Below are 20,883 nucleotides of genomic sequence, written 5' to 3'. Positions count from 1 at the left end.
AAAAAAGATAGTATTGAATGAAAAACAGTAAGAAACAGGATGAGATACATAACAATGTCAACTATATATTAAAAAACACATGTGCATGGAAAAATAGTACACATTTTGAACTTAATTTACGAACATCATATTTCAAAATATAATTTGAACACTTGTACATTTACAAACACATGCACCCAAATTCATTTAATATATGAATTAAAAATTCGTAGGGTAATTGCCTATGTGGCATGGTTGGGAGATGGTGATTTAAAAAAAAAAACTTGAACAGGGGTACCTGGGGATTCTCTCTCTCCTTCTTTCCACCCCTCACCCACTCATGCTTTCTCTCTCTCTCTCTCTCTCTCTCTCAAAATAAATAGACTAACATGATAATATGTCATGAACTAATGACAAGGAGAGAAGGGAATAGCAGGGGAATGGAGAGAAAGACACAGAGAGAAATCTAATAAAGCAAAGCAATCGCATGTCTGCAGAGCAAGGACTGAATGACACTTGCAGAGAATCCATGTATATGTTTTCGTTTGTGACCAAATCCTGTCTGATGTTTTATCAATAACCTGAATAAAGATACTGTGAAGGGAAGGATACTCATCAACTTTCCAGGACACAAACCTGGGATAGGTTGCTACTTGAGCTGGTTAATGGAAATCAGGGATAACATCTTGGGAGTAGCCAGAGAAACAGTGGCACCCAAGCTTAGTGCTACTGTCTTCCTCTGATGGCCATATGTACGATACTCTTGTTGGAGAGAAAGAATCTGGTGGCAGGATACCGCACTCCTAGGGCAAACAGAGCTGCATCTGGTCTTTGGGCCATTATTGATTCAGTGTTTGCCTAGTGAGAGATGCTCAGAAAGAGGCCCCCGTGGGATCTGTGATACCCTGACACCCCTAATTTTTGCTTCTTCTGGGAAATACAAAGAATTAGCATGATGTTATTATTAGCTCTTTTTCTAAAGCAATATTATTAATAAGCAGCATTTATTAAACTCTTACTGTAGGTCTGGTATTACGAATTCCTTGCATCCATTATTTTTAGTCCTCTATGACCCTATGAAGTAGGTACTATTATTAGCCATATAGGTGAAGAAACTGACGATAAGTAAAGAAATTTGTCCAAGGTCACACAATAGACGAAAATTCATACCCAAACTGTCTAACTCCAAAGTCTATTCTTTTAGCCATTACACTGTAAGTGTTCGAGAGACAGGCTGCATTTCACACCCAGGAGAGAGAGGTCCTTTTGGCTTAAAAACTCCGTTTGCTTGCTTTTTGTATCTTGAAAGGAGAAAGAGAAACCTGCTCCCAGTGTTCCAAATTAGACAGGTGGGTAGTCATTGGATGGCACCATGCTACACAAGGCACACTTTCTTTTGCAGTCTGCCTCAGGTCACTGAGGAAGCAGTGTTGGGCCATTGGAGGAATGAAGAACTCTGCTTTCAGGCAAAAGGCAGGAAGCCACGTGAGCAATTGCTGGGGATGGGCTTGGCGCTACATGTGACGGGTAATAAAGTCCATGTAAAACCTTATGGTTTTCCTCTTAGTACCCTAAAATTTCCATTTCATTATAATCCAGAGTCAAGTATGATCTTTTCCAGAGAGGGGACACTCTTAATTTTGCCATAAAGCACTGCTTCTTCAGCAGCCTAATTTTTAAAAGCTATGCCACATTACTTCGCTGCATCAGGCAATTTCAAACCTTCAGTATCTTTTTCTCTGCCTGGTCTCTCTCTTCTCTATTCCTCTCTTCTTTACTGTATTTGGTTTAGTTATGTATTTATCTTACATCCCCACTACATTTCGAGTTTATTGAGAAAATTTTTTTTTGTTTTTCTCACCTTCTCCACCCATTATTTGCCAATCTAGGAGAATATTTTGCATATAGCATTTCACAATGAATATTTGGTGAGTTGGTGTATGTAGGCATGTAGCTATTTATTAGCTGTGGTTATGGATTTGTTTTTTACTAAAAATACCTAGGGAAAAGTCATTGCCTCTGGTTATCAGCTGGTATAATTTTGTAACTCTTTGTGACCTTATTTTCCACTCTCTGGAAAATGTAACTGAAGAGGTCTATTGTGTAACCCTGGAAAAGAGTCTTCCTCTCCCTGTGACTTAGCCACTGCTCAGAATATCTTACTTGCCCTTTTCCTTCTCTTTTCCCATCCTTTCCCTCTTTTCTTCACTTACCATATGCTTCCTGTGTTTATCTTTTCAAAGAAATAGAGGTTTTTCATAAAATAAATAAGATGTAATCATTAACCTCAGTAAGATGTAGGCTATCAATAACTTTAGTAAGATACAGGCTTTTATATGGATTTATTGGATACATTTTTTTTTCAACCCAATGACTTAGTTTGGGTTTGATTGATTTTTACTGGCACAGAGATGTAATGTGGCCATCTTTTACTTAGGGCAGGGGTTGGGTAGGGTGGAGCTAAGTGCGGTTGGGGAGCCAACCTTGGCTTCTGAGTTTGGTTTGGTGCCAGTTGGTGGAAACTTGAGAGTTTCTAGTTCTTTTCAATATGATTACATAGTGAGGAGAAAAATGTCCAAACTAGGCAGCTGAAAAATAATTTCCCTCAAACCGTGTAATAAAAACTCAAGAAGCATTTTGACTTTATTTGGCTGTGATAAAGCAGGAAAAATAAGGGATATTTAAAGATTTGTAATGCACCAACAGGAGCCAACTGTAATTTAGATGGTGCTTATAAAAGGTATGTATTTTTTTCTGTACAGAGTGGTATGAACTAACCTACTTTGCCTTACGACAATGTTAGTGCTTCACGTGGTATGGTAGACAATGACACCTATTAATCAACTTCTCAACACTTCTTTAGACTAAGCCAGGATATTCTTTAAACTGTTAGCAATGAATGAATGGCAACCTCTCCCTATTTACAAAGCTCCACTATCTGTGACATTTATCCAAAGATTCTTTAGCTCTCCATCTCCATCTTCCAGAAATGTATTTCTGTCTTCCTTGCACTCCTGGCCATACATATTACAGATAGTCATATTTCTGGAAGGTAATTAAGACTGGACGGCCTCATGGAACATTCTCATTATCGCAGCCTCATTCCTACCCTGCATATGCTCAATGTTCTCACGGGTCATTGCAAAATGTTGATTGCTTTTTGGTGTGATCTGATGAATATGTCCACCTAGGAAACATGACACCTAGTGTTTTATTGCATTAACTTTTTATTCTGGGAGTCTTACCTAGGGTGATGAGATTAGCCACGAAAAAAACTGCATTAATGGTATATTTTTGTCTCCAATATATCTAGAATGCTGTGCAAATCTCTGAAAATTTCTCTGAAGCTTTTGGTATGTTTTCTGAGGTGTATGCTCCTCAAGCAGATTCCACACGGTTCAACTCTGGTCTCCTCTTCTCCCGGGTGCATCACTGGATTACATTTTCTAGCCCACTCCCAGTTAAGTGTGGCCATATGCTGAGGTCTGGTCAACAGAATCTGGGTGAAAGGAACATGACCGCTTCTAGCCTGGCCTCTAAAACCTCTGGAGTGATCCTTTAAGCCAGTGTTCTCAACTGGAGAGGGTGTGATTTTTGCCTCCCCTCTCCATCTCCAGACTTTTTGGTAATGTCTGAAAACACTTCGGTTGTCACAATTGGGGGAGAATTCTATTGGCATGTAGTGGGTGGGGCCAGAAATACTGCTAAATATCCTACAATGCACAAAACAGCAAAGAATCATCCAGCCCAATATGTCAAGAATGCTGAGGTTAGGAAAACCTGTTTTAACCTTTTTCTTACTCTGCCTCCTGCCTAGATGCAGAAGATCCACAAGAGGATTCAGAGAATGTAAAAGTTGTTCAATCTTCTAGATAGAAGGAGACTAGACTTCACTGAACAATTGGTTGCCTCGTGACTTGAGAAAGGAATAAATCTTTTACGATGTTGTCACAGAGATTTGAAGGCTGTAAAACCATTAGAAATTTTTTGACTAAGATAAGCTAAAATTTTGGGCAAGTTATTTAATCTCTCCTTGACTTAATTTCCCTGACTATTAAATAAAAATAATAATCATACCTACCTCATTAGGCTTTTGTGTGGACTGAATGAGTTTGTATTTGAAAATACTTAGAGGAATGTCTATCTAATTGGTTAGCCATTATATCTATGAAAACCTATCTGTCTTTTAACCCATTCCTACAAAGGACTCCTCAAAGCCGAAGTGGGAGACTAAAGGTGGAGACTTCTCTAGGTGGTAAGCCCTCTCTAGGTAGCACTGCTCAATAGAACTTTCTGCAATGATGGAAATGTTCTATGTGTGGTCTAGTATGGTAGTCGTTAGCCACCTACAGCTACTGGAGATTTAAAGTATGGTTAGTATGAGAGACTGAAGTTTAGATTTGATTTTATTTTAATTAATTCAAATTTAAATAAGTTTTGTGCCAGTTGCTACTGTATTGGACAATGCAGCTCTAGAATACAAGTTCCATGAGACCAGGGAATTGTTCTGACTTGTCCTTTGTATCCTCAGTGCTCAGATTGTTCCTGGGACATAGTAACTGCTCAATAATATACAGTGAATGAATTTTAGCCTATGAATAGGAATGTTTTAGGGGATACCTGTTTCCACAAAATGTAATAAAAGCAAATTATTACTTGGATAAACCATTAATTTATTCCTCCCCATCCTCACTGAAGAGCTCTTTATCTCAGATATGTGTTACCTCACTGCTATTCTGGATCCCTAGAGTCCCTCACAAGAGTATCTGTATAGAGAAATAAACTATTTTAACCTTGACTTTATTGCTGCCCCAGGTGCAAGATACATCTTCCAATGGGCCAGTCCTGATGTAGGTGCCACTGACCTACTTTCTTTCCCTGCTGTACCTTCCGAGAGAATAGAGGAAGCACCTCTTAACATTAACACAAGAGAAACACAGAGAAGATGGCAACTGCTTCCCAGTGTGAGCCTTCCTGATCTAGGCTAAGCAGGATCTCTGAAGCTAGCTAGCCTTATTCAACACCAGTCGAAATCAAGATGACGGTCATTTGTCTACAATTGTCTGTAGGGAGGGCAGGAATGAAAACAATGGCAATGTGGCACCCCTGGAGACTGGGGTCCACAGGCCTAATGTGCTGCCAAGGTTGAGACCTGCTGATGCAGACCCTCATTTATAAATATTAATAGATAGCATAGAATCATGCAGCATTTGAAGAAAACAACAACATGGACGACATCAAAGACAGGAGACCCAAACATTGAGAAAACAGAAAATTTTAGAAAAATGTAAGATCTTAGAAAATATATTCAGTTCCATTTAAGAATTTTGAGAGGCCATAACATCTATGAAATAAGCAAGGCTGTTATAAAGAAGAGAAAAACATTTGCATATAGCATCTAGGAGTCTTTTACATATTTCTCCCCACACTTTTTCTACCTCAGAATTTTTCAACCTTATTACTGACATTTTAGGTCATGTAATTTTTGTACATTGTAAGATTTTAGAAGTATCCCTGACCTCTACTCACTAGATGCCAGTAGGAAGGCCCTGTCCCAGTTGACAACTAGAAGTGTCTCCAGATATCCTCAAATGGCGCTTGCCCTGCCTCTGCTTCACAAGAATCTATTCTAAGAAAAAGGAAATGGCATTTAAAAAAAGAGAATCCCAAAGAGAAGGGCCAATCATCCATTTCACCTGGAAATCTTGCTTTGGATGAGCTTGCCAGCCCAAATTTTGGAGATGCTGGTTTTGTTTTAAGTTGTGTTCCTAGGTTATGTGGTTTTAATATAGACCTAAAGACTCTTCCTAATAGTGATAATAAGAATAAATGTTTAGTGGTTGTCAAGGACTGAATTTTCTCATTTTGCCTGGATTATCTCATTTAATGCTTAAAACAGCAACCAGCAAATAAATTGGATATTATTATTGGCATCTCACATAGGGGGAAACAGGCACAGAGCTGTTAAGAAACAAGGCTAAGATCAAGCAACTAGTAAGTGATAGAACTCCAATGAAAGACCAGGAGATCTGACTGAAGTTTGTGCATCGTTCACTGCATTCCCTTTCCAAAAGATTAATTTTAATGTAAAGACTATCTAACCCTGGAACCTGAGGGTTGAAGTGAGATTAAGATAGTTGGTTCTCTCTTTACCCCTCCAACTACATCAGTCCCCCATTGCCTAACCTACTCATGCCTTGGGCAGTCCTTTATATGAATGTAGAGAAATGTGTAGGGAAAGTGTAGAGCAGCACCCATCTTTACACCATTGGACCATTTTTCCTTTGATAAGAGTATCCAGATCCAGATCATCAGAAGCCTATCCAGTAAAAGAAACCAACGGGAAGAGGATGGCTTATAGTCACTACACATTACCAAAGTGCCATGCGGCCAAGGAACTTCCATTTCTGAGCTTTGGCGTCTTCATCTGCACTTTAGAGATCAATAGGCTAAACCCTGCAGAGTTATGATGTGTATAAAGCCTCAAGCAGAATGTCTGGTACATGGTAGGTGTTCAATTCAATGGTAGTTACTCTAGTAGCTGAAAGGACATTCCTTGTGAATTTACCTCTGAAATTGGGCTCATGGTTCTCTGTACTCCTACTTTGAACCCTGTATTTAGCTTGTATTTTTTTTTTATTTGCTGTTTGTTCCTGGCTTTCTCATCTGGCCTATATTCTAAGAATCTAGCTTAGTCACTTGTCTCATGCTCAACCCACCTCTGGGGCCTTTGTGTTTCGGGTCTTCCTGTTCCCGTGTGACCTCTGGACTCAGCTTGCCCTACATTTTTAGTTTTTGTTTGGTCCCAGGCTCCCCAAACCCGTCTAAGACTGCCCCAAAGCTGGAGCAAGTAGAATTCAAAGGAGCAGGAAAGAGAAGGTACGAACTGAAGAAGACTAGCTACAGAATTAGAGAGTCACAAAACGGAAGCAGAAAAACCACTAATGCAGAAACAACACAAATGGAACAATTTTGGTGTGAAAGGAAGCCAAAGGTATTTTCCTTCTGCCATCTATGTGGTTTCTGCTCTTAGGGATGATGTCTTACCGAGACCTCCATGGGTCAGAGAACTTGCACTGAATGAGGAATAAGAAGGAATCCTTTGAAGCATGTTGAGTTGATGCTACCCAAGTGCAAACTGCTTGCCTCCTGAGGGCAGGAGCCTACAAAGCTTTGGAGACATGTGTTTGTAACGCAAATGCCGGCTTTTTGTTGGTTTGAAAGCTGCTAGGAACAAATTCTTCTCTCCTTTTGTACGAGGCTTCTTGCCAATACTTGCCAAGCAATTTCAGTTCTTAAAAACAAAAACAAAAAACCGTCTGTTTCAGGTTGGCCTTGCGATCTTCAGCCACCACCTGCAGGACCAGCTTCCTCCTTGAAGCTGACTTCCTCCTTGAAGCTTGAAGCTTTGAAACCCAAGGTGAGGAATGTCCCCTGTGATGGGCCATCCCGGGTACATAGAAGTCAGGATGCAAACGGGTGACTAGAATAAAGGAAACTTTAGACCCAGGATTAACAGATGAGAAGTGATCAACATACTGCCGGCCCACAACTCTGGGTGCAGACCATTTATTTTATTTATCTGAAACAAAACCTAATCTGTTTAATTTGTGATACATTTTCACTGGAATGAGAAGAAAGGTTTTATTGGTGCTTATAAAGCAAATTGCCCCCTCAGGTCCAAAAGCACAAGGAAATAGGGCTCCTCAGCCCTCTCTGTTCCCATCATGCCTGTGGGAGAAGGAAATCCTGAGGAGAGAGGGAGAAGGGAATCAGGGGAAAAGAGTGAGGGCAATAAACACATAAGCATAAGTGTCTGCTTGTTGAGCATGATCTTTCACATCCTACCTGGAATGAGTCACAAGACAGTTCCTGGCAACACTTGAGAGAATGCTTTATGTTTCAACTTTGGTGGGTTCAGTGTGCTAGAACTCCTGGCACAGCTGACTCTCAGAGGAAGAAGCACACAGAATTCACTTGCCCTGGACTTGACCCTTCACCTGTCTAATGCTCATCCTGCTCACAATTGTGACCTCCCCAGACGTCTGGCTACCTTTGACTCCTATTTTCCAGCTGAGCTCTTATTTTTAGCATTAGTCTTGACCAGCCCTGTTACCACATCCAACTTCACCTACTCATAAATGCTCTTTCCTCTGGCTCTGGAAGTCTCCTTGTGTTAAGAGAAGCAGGAGTTGAGGATTAGGGATTGGTGAGTAGACGAAGCAAGGAAACACTCCTAACTTTATTCATGCAACAGATATTTATGATCTACCCTGTGCCAAGAGCTAGGACTTCTGTGATACATTGGGTAGTCACCAGCTAAACTTTAAGGATCTTGTTCTTATATGTGCTTGGGCTCCATGTGTTACCACATGCAGGTAACATCTACTGATGTTACATGATCTATGCCAAGCACTGTGCAGAGACCTTTGTCCTACAAAATACCCACAGAAGCACGATAAGGAGTAAACTTGTCAGTTCTGTTTTCTAAGCTGAACCTCCAGATGCTGAGTGTATTGTCTAGGCTCATAAAGCCAGTAATGGGTGAAGCTAGGATTTTACCCAAGCTCTAACTCCTATTCTACTGCCCTTCATTTCTGTGCTGCACTCTGCTGGCTTGGAATCATAGATCCTTGCACATTGCCACAATTAAATGTTTGTAGAATTAGACTATTTGTTCAAGGAAGTCCTGCAGGGTTAACCCTGTGAGTGAGGAGAAGGTGGTGACATAGGTGATGATATGTGATCGATTGTACATAACTTTAACTGGTTTGGGGATTTACTGTGGGAGATGACTAATTACCTTCTTTTTAGTTCCCTTCCAAAGACTGCATAACTCTGGGGTATGATGAAGGTTCACGTTCAGTGCTGGACATCGTAATGAGAATTATTTTATGTCTTCCCCCCACCCCCAACCCCCAACCTGGAGATAATAAGCATCCTAAGAGAAGGTGAATTTGAAGAGTGTTTAGGATGCTTTGATGGCAGCACCATTCGAATCCCAGGGATGTCCCTAAGACTGTTAGATGGGTGTTTCACTTGAAGCCAACCAGACTCCTCTGAGACCTTATGTTTGGCGAGGCATCTATCTCAGATCATAGCATATCCCCTGGCAATTACTCAGCATTTCTGAGAAACTCTCCACCCATCTGAGTTTGCTTGTTTGGTGGAATTGCCAACAAAACAACATCACCATCCCTGGTCTGGCATGTTTTTCCTAGCAAGGTGGAGTCAGTTCCCACTGATGTCACACAGGGGTTTTAGAGGACTGTGATTATAGTTATCCACACTGTACTAGGCACTATGACAGGGAACCTACCTTCCCCATGTCGGGGAATTCTCTACTGTCAAGGGAAAGACACATCACAGTAAAGCAAAGACCTGAATGACTGGTTTCAGAGACACAGCCATTATATTGTCCAGGTCTGCAAAAATGAACATGATCTCTTCTGGGACAGTGCCCTTGTAATTCAGCTATTGTCTACACTCCAAAGCCCTAGAAGTTTTGTTTGGGTTTGTGGCTCAGCAGTGACACAGTTGCGATCAATCCCTAGACAGACACAACTCTGTCTGGTTGGCAGGGTAAAGCCCATCTTCACTGGGAAATATGGGCTAGTTCTAACACTGTTGGAACCAGTAAACCTCTGTAAGAGAAGGAAAATGTTAATTTCAGACCTCTCAGTTGCTTTCTTTCTTAAGCAAACCCAAGAGTAGAAAAAGAGAGGCACCTAGTGATTAGTAGCCATTTGTGTTGAGTCTACTTTTTTTTCATCTCTTTTTTTTTTTTCCATCCATAAAGAAGCAGGTAGCTACATCAGATGAAGTCCAGGGGGTAAAAGGATTAAAAATTCTCCAAGGAAATACATTCTAAGTCTGACAATCTTTTAAATAATCTATCCAAGGAATTTTATATCTTACCAGTGAATTTGCTCTTTCAAAGTTTGGTATAATAACAACTGATATTTACATAGTGCTTATTTGGGGCCAGGGACTAGTCTAAGTGCTTTTAAAAAATTATATATTAAATCCTCGAATTCTCATAGCAACTCTGTTAAGTAGGTCCTATATTTACTCCTATTTTTTTTTAATGTTTATTTATTTTTGAGACAGAGAGAGACAGAGCATGAACAGGGGAGGGTCAGAGAGAGAGGGAGACACAGAATCCAAAGCAGGCTCCAGGCTCCAAGCCGCCAGCACAGAGCCCGACGCGGGGCTCGAACCCACAGACCGCGAGATCATGACCTGAGCCAAAGTCGGACGCTCAACCGACTGTGCCACCCAGGCGCCCCTATTTACTCCTATTTTAAAAATGAGGCAACTAAGGCACAGAGAGAATCAGTAACTCACCTAAGTTTTCACAGTGAGTAAAGGCAGAGTCAGGAGTTGAATTCAAACAGTCTAGCTTCGAGGCTTAAGATACTTCACTTTCATCAGAAAAAAGAGAGAATTTAAAGGCAGATAAAGAAGGATCAGTCATTTTTGCCCAATGGTTTAGGTGACCACACTTCATGTCTCAGTGACAAAAATGAATCCAGTGTTCCAACCAGCACTAAAAATCTGTGGCTCTGGAATCCACTTCTCCTTCCCTTTATTCTTACCATGGTCTCCTCACCTGACAGTCTGCTCCATATGCCTGCTGGTGTCTATGGGCTGATTATATATGAAATGATGCTGAAGAGTGTGGCATAGGTCCAGTCATAAGAAAGCCACTCCATCAGAGTGGAGCCCTCAGCGGGGGTTTCTAGATGGGTTGGAACAAGTCACTTTCTTTTTAGATCTGTAAGGGGAACCCACACATAGACTCTGGTGAGGCAGTATGTCATTTTCCACAACTCAGCTCGTGATTGCCAAATTTCTATGCAAAGGCGACATTGTATGAAAAATCAGATGCTCTTTTGTCTGATTAAAGTTAAGCGTAAAAATCTTATGGATCCGTAAGAGTAGAATAATAGGGGTACCTGGGTGGCTGAGTTGGGTAAGCGTCTGACTCTTGGTTTCAGCTGTCATGATCTCACAGTTTGTGAGATTGAGCCTCGAGTCAGACTCTGCACTGACAGGTTGGAGCCTGCTTGGGATTCTCTTTCTCCCTCTTTCTCTGCCCCTCCCCCACTCAAGTTCTCTCTCTCTCTCTCTCTCTCTCTGTTTCAAAATAAATAAGTGAACTTTAAAAAAAGAATAGAATAATAAACTTCAGGCAAATTTTCGATCTGAGATTATGGACTAATAACGGAGTTGAGCAACTCAACTAGATGATAGTGCTGCAGAGTGAAGAGAATAGACTATAACAGGAAGAGATACTAGCTAGCTGAGCTCATCCAGGTTGCAAAACAAATCCTTGTCATTAACTTGTTTATTTTCTGTTTCACTTTATGACTCTTTTTCTTACTATTTTAATAGTTTTTGTTTTGTATTCATTATTTAACATTTTGCATCATTGATTCATGGTGATTGTCTCTAGTTCTAAGATCTTTGGGTCTAAGAGCTTGAACCAACATTAGGACGCCCTGGGCCAATCATCTTGTTTTGTGAATGAAAGGGCTGAGACCAAATCAGTTAAGGGACTTTTCAAGTGTAGTGAGTGAGATGATGGGAGATGCCTGAGAGCTCTCGTGGTGGTTGGAGCTCAGCTTCCTCCAACCAAAATTGGTGTTGGGGCAGAGACAGAGGAGAACAGCAGCTATTTGACCCTGGCTTTATCCCTTCTCCAGACCCTGTGGTAAGTTTCTCTGTTATGAATACCAGGAGCCATACTGATGACTTTAGAAGTACAAGGGTGAGACACGGTTGTATATGGTCTATTCATTGTAGAGTGACTACCTCCAGATGTTTTCTGCCTGCTCATGGTTTTCAGTTCTTTACGTCAGGTCATTTTTTACCTAATGCTTTTTGCCGTTGAGATACCTACACTATATCTTCCTCAAGGGCAAGAGATGGGGTAAAGGCTTACAATAAAACCTTCACAGTCTTGTTCACAGGCACAACAGATTTTTACTCTTTTCCTTATCATTTTGGTTAAGGGCAGCTAGTTTTTACTCAGAAGCAGTTAAAGGATAGAAATGGCATCTATAATTGCATGTATTCTGTAATTTTCTTGTTCTTACCATAGGACACAGCCACCATGTGTGCATGTGTGTGCACATTTGTTTACTTGTATTTATATAACTGAATCTAGGATATCAGTTTCTGAATCTAGGAAGGAAATAGGGTGAGATTGATTTTTAGGCCTCAGAGTTTGAACTAGAGTTGGATTGAGTTAAATGCTTATTGCAACAGTTGAATTTACTGGTAAGCAACAGTCTACATGTAGTAGTCATTTGTGTTTCTACTTTATACAAACCTTTCTGATGCAGTGTGTAACTAGGTATTAATTCCTTAACTTTATATTTAATAGAAAGTTAACTTTTCAGGAAATATTTAATTTATGTTCTTGGTTCATGAATTCAGGGAAGTACTATGGGTCAAACATAATCATAACTATGGTATTCCCATTTGCTGGGTGACAGCTGCTAAGGAAACACAGTGAAAAAAGAATAGGGTCTTTTTATCTGTGGCAAATGTTATACGACCCTTAGAAGCTGGGTTGAATTTTCCTGTTTCCAAGTAGTGAAAACAGAGCCTCTAAGAGTTCCTTTAACCTGACTATGATCATGTGGCATGCCAAAGGAGGAACCTGCAGACTATTCTAGGTACCAATGTGTTCTCCTTACCTAGTTTACTTCCCTTCTATTTGCCAAACTCAATTTGATCTCAACTTCATTGGCTTAGATTATTTCCCCAGATAAAAAACCCCAAAGTAGACTCTGAATTGTACTTGCCTCAGCATATTTGAGTGCACTATTCTATGAACTCCTACATCTAAGGTCATCAAAGAATAAGGAAAAAAAACACCCCCAAACATGCCAATGAGTTGGCAAAGTCCAGGAAATACAGCCTTGTTATGAAGGGAAATCTCATTGATACTTCTAAGGGAAAGGAATGTTTTATTGTTCTAATTTCAACACAGTCAGTGAAGAGGATGTTGGCTGGCTGCCAGGTATAGAAACAAAACCTGTAATGAAAAAAAAATTCAACATCAGAAATACAACCATATCTATCTTGACACACATTTAAATTTTGTAAAACACTCTTACAAAGTAACCTGGTAAGTTTAACTATGGCATTCATATCCACCTAGTGCTCAATATGTCTGGAATTGGGATGCCTTTTAGCTCCACCAACCAGAGAAAAAAGGACATTCCTAACTTTATCCCAGCCAAATGATTTGTGGTCTAAGCCAAGAGGAAACCCAGATAGGAAAGCTGAGCCCAGCCCTCATAGGCTACATGCTGGCTGCAAAAGCTGACTTTGCTTCGAAAGAAATTCCAAACAGCCAAGAGCAAAACTTGACAAAGTCCATAGGGTTATTGCAGTAACTTTAATTTAGACCTGCCTTAGTGGGTACACCCACTAATACACCCAGATCAAAAAAATTTTTAATAATTTATGTCATGAAAAATATAGTCTCTGACTACAGTGGAATAAAATTAGAAATCAATAACAGTAAGAAATTCTGGAAATTCATAAATACGTGAAAATTAAAAAACATACTCCTAATTAACCAAAGGATCAAAAACTAGCAAATCTGACTCAAGAAGAAACAAAGTCTGAATAAATCTATAACAAGTAAAGAGATTGAGTCAGTAATTAAAAGCTTTCCAGTAAAGAAAAGCTCAGGATCAGATGGCTTCACAGGTGAAGCCTACCAAATATTCCAAGAAAAATTAACACCAATCCTTCTCAAACTCTTTCAAAAAATAGAAGAGGAAGGACTTCTATTATCCTGATTCAAAAACCAGACAAAGACATTACATAAAAAAGAAAACCACAGAACAATATCCCTCATGAATATAGATGCAAAAATTCTAAACAAAATTTTAGCAATACAAATCCAACAATAATAGAAATAATAAAAGAAATAATAGAAAAAGAAATAATATAATATATTATAACCAGGTTGTGTTTATCCCATGAATGTAGTGGTGGCTTAATATTTAAAAATTAATGTATTAACCATATTAACAAATTAAAAAAAGAAAAACAAACCATGCCGTAACAATTGGATACTTTTATGCAAAACAAACAGAAAATGAAGTTTGATTCATATCTCGTACCATATAAAAAATTAACTGAAGATGGATCATAGACCCAAATGTAAAACCAAGGCTATAGAACTTCTCAATAAAACAAGAAGAAAATCTTTGCTACCTTAGATTAGGTAAAATTTTCTTTTATCCAACACCAAAACCATAACCCATGGAGGATTAAAAAAACAAAAATTGGCGTTAATAAAAATTAAGCGTTTTGTTCTTTGTAAAACACTGCTCAGAGAATGAAAGTTCAAGCCGCACATTTGGATAAAATATTTGCAAAGCACATATCTGAAAAAAACAACAATAACAACAAACTTGCATTTGGAATACATAAAGAATTATCAAGCTAAGCATATGAAAGCCGACTACCCAATTTTTGGGTAGGGTGCCTGGGTGGCTCAGTCAGTTGAGCCTCTGACTCTTGATTTCAGCTCAGGTCATGATCCCAGTGTCTTGGGATTGAGCCCCATGTCAGGCTCTGCACTGAGCATGGAGCCTGCTTTAGATTTTTTTTTCCCTCTGCCTCTGTACCCCATTTGTGATCCCTCTCTCTCTAAAATAAACATGAAAAATTTAAATAAAATAAAATAACATAAAAATAAAAAGTGGGAAAAATACTTGAATAAACCCTTCACTTCACCAAAGAATATAGGTGACAAGTAAGTAACTGGCAAGATTAAGTTGACATTTTTACTCATTAGGAGAATGTAAATAAAATCATAATGAGATAATACTACATACCTAATAGAGTGGCTAAAGTTAAAAAGACTGACTATATCAAGTATTGATGAAGGTATAGAATGTAAAAGTGACACAGCTCTTTGGAAGAGTTTGGCAGTTTCTTAAAAAGTTAAACATATCTGTACTTTATGATCTAGCCATTTGTCTCTTAGGTATTTACATTAGAGAAACAAAAACCTATGTCCGCACATAGATTTGTACCCACATACTCGAGTAGGTATACTTGTAGTAGCCCAAACGTAGAAACAATCCAAATGTCTATCCACAGGGGAATAGAGAAATCACGGTACCTCCACACAATGGAATGCTACTTACTCCGTAATACAAAGGAATGAACTACTGATACAAGCAGCAACATGGATAGACATCAAAATAATCATTCTGAGTGAAAGAAGACACAAAAAAGAGCTCCTAGTGTATGATTCTATTTATATAAAATTCTAGAAAATGCAAACTAAACTGTAGTGCAGAAAGGAAATCAGTAGTTTGCTGGTAACAGGAAGTGGAAGGGAGTGTGAAGGACTGGGAAGGAGAGACTACCAAGGACCACAAGGAAACTTTTTGGGGTGATGTATATGTTCACTTTCTTAATTTTGCTGGTTGTCTTAGGGGTGTATATTATATATATTCTCAAAATTTATCAAATTGCCTATTTTAAATATGTGTAGTTTATTATATGTCCATTATACCTCAGAAACAGATTTTTTTTAAATAAAAGAGAATTATGACTATAGATTGAAATTTTAAAAAGAAATTCAGTGATCAAAAACATGAAAGTTTTTGTATTATGGCTAAACGTCCTTATTCCTCCCAGTATTAAGTAGTAATAAACAAGTATACTTAGTGAAAGCTTCCCACAAAGTAGGTATAATTTTAAGTACTTCACATATATTCACTTGTTTAATACTCACAACATTCCTGTAAGCTATAGAACACATGATAACATTCTATAGTTGGGAAAACTGAGGTAGTGTTAGCCTTAATCAAAGGCTCACTGCCAAAACTAGCCAAGCCAGGATTTAAATTCAGACTATCTGGTCCTAGTATGTTTACTCTTGACCACTGCACTGTGTGACCTCTCAGACAAAATTCTCAAATGGTTGTGAACTGAGCTAACTAGCTAGAAGTAGAACTATTAGGACAAGAGGGGAGACCTCCAGGGACCCAAGGGGAAGGGCTGCATGAGGTCCGGAAAGAGGGGCCCAAGACATCCAGATCTGGCTGTGTGCCTGTCCTGAGAGGGTCCACCTGGCTCTGTGCATGATATACCACCAAAGGGTTTAGCCAAGACCTTGACTCCTCCTCATTTGTGCAGGTTGACTGTTTCTGTCCCAGGCCAACCTTGATAATCAAAGTCCCTCACCAGCTTTCACAAGAAATTCAATCACACTGAGAAAATCCAGAATTTTGTTTTGTTTTGTTTTCAGGAAGATCTGGGGATTCGTGGGAAAGAGTGACACCTCCCGACACATAGCATTTCTTCAGTTCCTCACATCCCCCAACTACCCAACTTCTAAGCCTCTCCTTCCTTCCCTAGCCAGTCTCCTGTCCTTCCTCATCTCTGTTCTGCAACGCTTGGTCCCAGCTTTCCGTTTATTTTACTTCTCCACTTAAAACTTAATCCATGGCTCTTACCCTCCTCCCAAGCCTACCAAAGTCGTTCTCATGTCAGCTGCTAAGAAGATAGCGTTGTACCTGTATCCTGATAGGAACTCTTGGCCAACTTCCCGAGGCTGACGTGACTATGTGCTGCTGCTGTGACCATATCTAAAAGAAATGCATGGAGCACAGGCAAGGACCTTCTCCCAGATAAAACCTCAGCTCTTGGGTACTGCAGCAAAGGCCCAAGCTCAATGCAACCCTCAGGAATCTCGCTGAGATTTTCTCAGACTGATACTGAATATCTCCTGGTGGCTAGTGGGCTTCAGTTTGTATGGTTCTGTTAAAGAGGAGATAAAAAGGCTTGGATAGTCCTCCCCTCTCCATAAGCTTTGGATGGCTGCCCTTCTTGGGCTTACAAAACAGTCTGCAATGTGAAGGCAGCATTGAAAGAGGAGGCATTTATAACTCCGAATCTCAGGTCTCCAAGGGTGGGAAAAACAGAATGAGGAGGATCTCAGCCACTCCACCAATTTGGACTGCCCTGCCACCCCCCCCCCCTCTGTGATTGCATGTGGGAGAGTAAGGGGTGGAGAGGGAGGAAGAGAAAGCAGATAGGGCCTCTCTCCAACAGTGTGTGCAGAGTGAGGTGTGGGAGCAGAATAAACACTGTGAAAGGAAGTGAAATCCCCGATGGGACAGTCATGCTATGCCTCTTCTTTGCTGTGTCGCCCCCTCACTCCAGCGATGACTAAGCTGATTCATTCAGGGCACATCCATTTTCAAATGGAGAGGAACAGTTAGGGCTTGGGGAAGAAGGAGAGAGGCACAGGCTGCAAGGTTCTGTCCTGTAAGAGCAGAGATGTGTGTGCAGGGCAGACGGACCTGTACACATGTCTTTTGATTAGCGATCACAATGTTTTACAAAGGCCTGAACTAGTTGCCAATGTGCTATAACGGGGTGGGGGCTATTTTATATGAAAAGTCAGAATTTGGAGCACCCGGGTGGCTCAGATAGTTGAGCAACTGACTCTTGATTTCGGCTCAGGTTATGATTTCATGGGTCGTGAGTTCAAGTCCCATGTCAGGCTCCATGCTGACAGTGCAGAGCCTTCTTGGGATTCTCGCTCTATCCCTCTCTCTCTATGCCCCTTCCCTGCTCGCGCACTCTCTCTGTCTCAAAATAAATAAACAAACATTAAAAAAAAATCTGAATTCATGAACATCAGCTCATCTGGGCAACCTCACCATATCACTTTAACAGCTTCCTAGCAGGTCTCCCTGCTTACAGCCTGTTTTAAACCCAGCAGCCAGAGGGATCCTTTTACAGTGTGAATCAAATCATGTCACTCCATTGATCAAATCTGCCCATGATGTCCCATCTCACTCAGAGTAAAAACCAGAACCCCCGAAATGCTCTGCAAGACCCTGCAGGGTGTGGCACCCCATTTCCTTTGTTCTCTCCTCTTCCTCTTTCTCCTCCTCCTCCTCTCCCCACAGAGTACACAGATTCAAGTCCTGACTCTATTTTCTGTGTGTCTTTGGGCAAATAATGTAACTGGTCTGTGTCTCAGTTCCTCATCTGTAAGTGAAGCTAATGATCACAGCTTGCTCACAGGAGTGTTGTGAGGACAAAATAAGTTAATATTTAAAAAGCCCTCACAACAGCCTGACACATAGTGAGAACTGTTGCTCCTCTGCTCTAGCCGTGCTGGCTTCCTCGATTTTCCTCAGATGAGCCCCGTTTGTACCTGCCTGAGTGCCTTTGCTAATGCTGCTTTCTCTGCATGGCCCTGCTTCCACAGGTACCCATGGGATTTGCCCCTTCACCAGCTTCAAGCCTTACTTACCAGTATTTGAGAGGAATCAAATTTTAACAAAAAATGGACCAAAAATAGAAGGGGGAGGGGGGAGCCAGTTCAGAGGAAATGAAATGAGTATTGATTGAATTTAGGAAAGAAATGGAAGAAAAAGACAATTATCTCAAAATGAGGATTCAATTGCAAGATGGCTAAAGGAGAAGAGATTGAAATAAAAATTTAACAAGGAGCATTGGAGAAAGACTGAGAACTCAAAAAGGCAATTAAAACATGTGATAATTTTTTTCTAGAAAATCATGAGGACACCTAAAGTTATAAACTAGATATGGATCAGCACTGTCTGGTTTAGGATTTACTAAACTATCATTCTAGATATTCTGTCTGAGCATCCAAGGCCAGCTTGTCACTACCCCTGGCTATTGAAAAGTTTTTGCTGTAACTTCCACTCTGCTTCTTCTGCTAATCCAGGCTGAACTGTCTTGTCTGACCCTGTAGCCACCCAGGAAGCAGAGGGCCCTCACTCCATGTGCCCATGTCCGGGCCTTGCATCACAAAGCTCCCCAGAATCTCCAAGTGGCAAATTATGCCACATGCCCAGCTACCCTATCCCCCCTCCATCCTTCTCCTTCCTCTCTAGTCTCTGGGATCAGGGTTAGGGTTAAGGTTAGTTCCTGTTGACCCTTTCTCTTCTCTGGAGAATCAGTTTCCATTTCTATGTGGCATGCCAGCAGCGAAGACTTTCATTCATTCGTCAACAATATTTATGTTGAGCAATAAGGACTTGGTATTGCCTTTATTTCCAGAGAAATCTGAACAATTGTTTGGTTTTCTTTTCTTATTTCCAAAGAACTCTGAACCATTTTAAATGGAGACCTCAGTGTGAGTGCCTTAAATAAACATGACCTATTCAGAGACAGTAGAGGATGGGAGAGGGGCACTGTCCATATCCCTGCTTTTGTCCCAGGCAAGGGAGGGGAGGCTACAGAAAAGGGTCTCTTCTAGGCAGTTTGAAGATTGCTTGTAGCAATCCTGCCCTTGATGATGCCTCTTCTGGGCTCTCTGGCAGTGTGGGGCTATGGAAGGAAGCCTTGTCTGAACTATAAGAGAAAAAGAGAAGTTTTCTCCCACTCCTGGCATGAGTCCCTCTGCACATTATCTGAAAGAAGCGAGGCTGACCTCTGGGAGAGCCAAGTGCACTAAAGTGCACTCGGACACATACGAGCTGTCAGAAGGGTGCCAATGAGTGCCATAGGATTGAAAACTTTTCAAAATACTAAGAGCTCAGGGTGGGAAAGAGGAACAAAAATAGAAGGAAAAAAAATCTCAATACATGTGTGAAGATTTTGTCTGATGTCCTTTGAAAGAGAGCTGGAGTTGGAGTGGAGACCTAGTCCCTGGCCTTTCCCCCAAGAGATTCTTTTAGGGGAAGAAGGCAGATTTCGGGATCTCAGATGTTGACTAATTATTTTTTTTCTTTTCAGGAAGCTTGTCTGCTGGAGTCCTCATCTAACTGCTCTCTGCCCCTTGGAGTGAGATCATTGTTTTGCTAACAAGTTTTGGGGTGGAAAAGAGTCCTGTGGATTTGTTCCAGAATATTGTCCGTTTAACTGAGGCTCACTCATTGGTTAGTGTTTATCTTCCACCTGAAACAAAACCAACTTCCCCATTCTGCTCACCCCTCTTTTCTCCTTTCCTTTTTAGGAGAAACAGGGTGCTGTGGCCACACTGGGGAGGAAGTAACTGGCCCAGCGTTCTCACCTCAGCAGGACAGCACGGAATGACCCAGAATGACCCCGTTCGGGATGGTCCTTGGCATCGCCCTCTGTCTCTGACCTGTGGCAGAGGGAAGAAGGAGCAAGAAACACGGTGTCAGAGAGAGGGATAAATTAAGAGGCCAAACATAAAGAACATGAAGAACACTCATGATTGTTTTGTTATTAGAATTTGGGTTGACATACGTGTATGTATCTCAGAAGGATATTGTAAGGAATAAAATCATTTTATATGTATAAAGTGCTGAGAATGGTACCTGGCAATCTGTGAATGTTAGCTATAGTTACTCTTTAATCCTAGACTTCACATTTTCTTTCGGTGAGCCCCTCCTGGCCCATTCCTCTCTGTGATAATCTGAACTCTTCCTGTTCCTTTTAATCTCAAAAAATCTCCTCTGTTTTATGAAACCAATGAAACCATTATGTGTACCACGCACTTAATCCATAGCAAGCCCTACTTTATTGTGTATTAGTTTTTCCTTATGTACCTTTTGTCTGCCTCAGTTAGACTGAAGTCCTTAAGGACAGCAATGCTCTTGTATGAATTCTTGTGTCTTCTGTGTCTTGTTCAGTGTTTTGTGCACATAGTTCCTCAAGTAATTTTTGTTACTGGGGCTATGAAAACAGTCACCAAGAAGAATTTGGAAAGAGCATGATGTAAAAGTAGAGAAATCCTATTTGGGCTATGTTGGCTCCTACTCTGACCCTGAGGAAGGCAGAATTTTCATCCTTTCTTGGTTGGAAAGCTGGGATGATCACAGTGCTTTTTGTTGCTACCATGTGGCTTTTCTTTGAAATGTTATCTCTGGAAACCACATAGAAATTTTCACTTCTCTTCCAATT

At 40.6% G+C, this 20,883-nt stretch overlaps 1 long non-coding RNA gene across 1 annotated transcript; it reads left to right on the top strand.

Annotated features, from left to right (window-relative positions):
• Nucleotides 1-11,538: 11,538 nt before the first annotated feature.
• Nucleotides 11,539-20,281, top strand: LOC109266390 (uncharacterized). Its single transcript, XR_002079697.2, has 3 exons — nucleotides 11,539-11,695; nucleotides 19,750-19,892; nucleotides 19,970-20,281. It is a non-coding gene; the product is annotated as an uncharacterized LOC109266390 (long non-coding RNA).
• Nucleotides 20,282-20,883: the final 602 nt, after the last annotated feature.

The sequence above is a fragment of the Panthera pardus genome, unplaced genomic scaffold (genome assembly GCF_024362965.1).
Source record: "Panthera pardus isolate Hobbes unplaced genomic scaffold, ASM2436296v1 HiC_scaffold_16, whole genome shotgun sequence".
Classification (NCBI taxonomy): Eukaryota; Metazoa; Chordata; class Mammalia; order Carnivora; family Felidae; genus Panthera; species Panthera pardus.
The sequence above is the reverse complement of the archived record's forward strand: the minus strand, read 5'-3'. Positions and strand labels throughout refer to the sequence as shown.